Source organism: Canis lupus, chromosome 37 (assembly GCF_048164855.1).
Source record: "Canis lupus baileyi chromosome 37, mCanLup2.hap1, whole genome shotgun sequence".
Lineage (NCBI taxonomy): Eukaryota > Metazoa > Chordata > Mammalia > Carnivora > Canidae > Canis > Canis lupus.
This window is the reverse complement of record NC_132874.1, coordinates 5,759,263-5,762,753: the sequence shown is the minus strand read 5'-3', so window position 1 is coordinate 5,762,753 and position 3,491 is coordinate 5,759,263. Positions and strand designations below refer to the sequence as shown.

At 41.8% G+C, this 3,491-nt stretch overlaps 1 pseudogene; it reads right to left on the bottom strand.

Annotated features, from left to right (window-relative positions):
- Positions 1 to 1,531: 1,531 nt before the first annotated feature.
- LOC140626102 (large ribosomal subunit protein eL6 pseudogene) lies at positions 1,532 to 2,374 on the bottom strand (annotated as a pseudogene).
- Between the last annotated feature and the right edge of the window lie 1,117 nt (positions 2,375 to 3,491).

The following is a 3,491-nucleotide window of genomic DNA, read 5'->3' as shown; positions in this document are numbered from 1 at the left end:
GGTGCAGATCTGTCCCAGGGAGAGCAGGTGATGACAGAGGGCTCCGTTTCAATATGTTTTGTACAGGAAATCACAGCTTTGGTCTGTTGAAGCTAGTGAGTTGTCATCAGTTGTACACCGGTGATGTTAGAGACTTGTGGAATCTGTCACTCTAAAGGATTCAGGAAACCAGAGAGTGACTCTTATTCCAGATGACATTGGCATCTTTGGCATTGATAATTACATGTATGAAGTGAGAACTTTTCTAAAAGCAAATAAACACAGCTTTGAGGGCAATAAGCAAGTGATGGTACTTTTCAGGTTGACAATGGAAAGAAAGTTTTCAATTTCATTTATAGCAACTCCAATTACTAGACCAAGTATGGACAGGCCGATAAAATCGGTGTTTGGAATGCATTTCATCCACTAAATTATTTAACAATTTTGGATTTTTTTTTTAAGTTAGCTACTAGACAAATGGAGAGGAGTGCCAACTGGGTTTCAAAGGCTATCACTGTCTTTTAAGGATAGGCAGGATTTTAAGTATGTTAGCATTCGAGTAGGAATGTGTAGTAGAGAACGTTATTAAAAGTGATCCTGATCTAGCCATCCTGGATGGCTCAGTCAGTTCAGTGTCTGATTCTTGTTTTCAGCTCAGGTCATGATCTCAGAGTCCTGGGATCAAGCACCTGTCAGGCTCTGTGCTCCATGGGGAGTCTGCTTGAGATTTTCTCCCTCTCCCTCTGCCCCTCCCTGCTGCACTCTTTCTCGCTTAAATAAATAAATCTTTTTTTTTTTTTTTTTAAAGGTGACTCTGATACAGTAGTTCTGAATTTCACTGTGTAGACTGCAGTCTATTAAGATTTGGGGGACCTCATGAGGTAGTATGTGTAAAACGTGAAGGTGACTCCGTTGGTTTCAGGGTTTATGTTCTCCCACTTATCCACCCAAAGGGCAGCACATTTCCATGGAGGAAGGTGAGGACAGATATGAGCAGTCCACCTGTGCAATTCCTTGCAGAGTCATCTTGCTTAGATCAGAAAGTCATGGCAATCTCACCCTTCCTACGCGCACTGAGTCACTGCTTGGCCCTGCAGTCCCAACCAGCTCCCGAGGTCCTGCCTGACCTAAGGTCTAATTTCCAGCACTGAGGAAAGGACAGGATCAGCGAAATAGAATCACTCCAGGTCACGCTGACCTGTGTGATTCTAAAATACAGACGTTAGACTTTTTAAAAATAATTACTTCCCTTCTAATCTTTTCCTCCTATGTATTTTCATCATCTCTCATTTGCTCCTGTGTGTTTCATTGTTCTGGAACCAGTTGCTTTCCTGAAGCTCTTATTGGGGTAAGCATAGCTTTCATGGGTTCTATCTCTCTGTGTTAGGGATTGCATAGCACTTTTAAAAAATGTTTTCAGGAAGAAAAAAAAGAAAATGTTTGCAGGTATTTTGGGGTGGTGTATTTTGCCAGCAAAATTTCAGCCCCTAAATATATATATATATACTTTTTTTAATGGATAAGTTGTTTAATTAGGTTCTTTGTAAGAAATTTAGAACACCAATTTGTGAGGTTAAACTCCACTTGTGAGAGAAAACACAGTGCGGAGGTAGCCCTGAAGCTGAGGAATAGCTTTGATTTTTGGCAGAATTTGTGAGTCCACAGTTTTCTGATCAACCTCATGCTGCTCTGAAATCTCGTATTTCTCCTTCTCTGTGTCAAAAATCTCCCCTTCCTGGTGTCTGGTTTTACGCAGCTTCTTGAAATAAGTGTTTGGGGATTTTCACACTGCTGATGTCAATTTTGGTGGAAGTGGTAATGACAGATTTCTGGTATGTTCTTTGCAGAGGAACTCGGTTGAGGGCCAGAGGTCCAGTTACAAGTAGCAAGCCACTGCTCAGTTGCTTCAAGAAAACTACCCTCTTGCCTCTGTGGCGCCCAGTGAGGATGATCAAAATGGTCCCAGGAGTGATGCTAGCTCACAACTTTCTCACATGCTGACTGAAAGGTTTTTGTTTGCCATGGCTCAACAACTTTTGAGGCACATCTTCAGTAGGATAATACCTAGGCATTTTGCAAAGTTTAACCACTCAGGTACCACCATTCTTGTCACTGGTTTTGTAACAGCAGCAAGAACCTTCTTCTTCTTTTTCTTTTCAACCCTGGATTTAGCTACCAAATACTTCCTCTTGTACATGGCTTTTCTGGAATACATAGCCGATCGGGAATATTTGCCAATTCCTCTGACTAGGACAGGGGTTTGGCTGCCGTGGGGCATCCCCTTCTTTGGCATTTTAGCCTTGAGGTTACCCTTCTTTGCCTTCCAACCAGCATCAGTCTTCTTGGCTTCAGGTTTCTTCTTAGTATCCGGCTTCTAGGCTTTTTCGCCTGCCATCTTGCAAGATGGAAGAAAGAACTAAGGTCCCTAAATATGATATTTTGTGTGATCCCTAAATATGAAAATGCTGTTTTACTGCCCTGTTGAAAAGCAGTGGACTTCGAATAGTCCTAAATATTTAGACAGACTGTGAAAATGTAGTCAGTTAAAACAAGTGTGGTGTGCCTTAAAGACAACGCTGATTCAATTATTTAACTTCAATTTGTTTTCTCTAAGACATGATTATTTTTTTTAACTTGGTTGATTTCTGGTCCTCAGAAGACAATGTCTGTGATAAACTGTCCTCTCTCCCCCAAACCCTTCTATCTACCTCTAATTTGTTCCTGGTGAATGACAGCAACTTCACAGCCCCAGGTAGCTTTTTACTTCTTTCATTTCTCAAAGCTGCCTCATCTTTCCTTTCTGTCTATCTTAAGATTTTGTTTGGGCATACAGTTGAGGGCTTTAAGGATTTTGTCTTAAGATCCCTGGATTGGAGTCTTTGATTTAAGTTCCTGCCGAGGATCACCTAGGAGTCAGCAGCCCTGCCTTTTGGTGATGCTCTGTCCGTAGGATCTTTGAGTGCAAGGCCAGACCCATCCCCGCCCCTAGAAGGACCACTGAGACAGCTCCTCCAGGTGTGTGCTCAAAGATGCCCCTTGGGGGTCCCTGGTGTCCAACACTTCCAGAATTTACTTTTAGGGTTTAAAAAAGTACTCTGAGAGTCCATGTTATAATACCCAATTTGCAAGATACTGACCAGCTGGAAAACACAGAAATCAATCAAGTTTGTAAATGAATGGGGAATGAGGTTACATTATTATGTCATCTTCCTCTTTATGCTTGTTCAGATCTTCACGGATGGGGGTTTGGAATAGGCCAGCGTGCATGCAGGAGCATTAGGCTTTTAGTTGTCTATACTAATTAGTTAAGGAGCTTTTCTGAGCAAAAGTGTGGATGTTAAACAATTCCTTTCCTTTCAACTTAATGATAACTGTGAAAGAGAAAGCAATTCCATTTGCTTTCTCCTTTATACAAGTTTTACCTATGGATCCATGGGTTCAGAATCTATGTATGTGATGGGCTTAGCACCTCAGTGGGAGGTAAATCTGAGCTTCCAGAGCCCTGAGATACA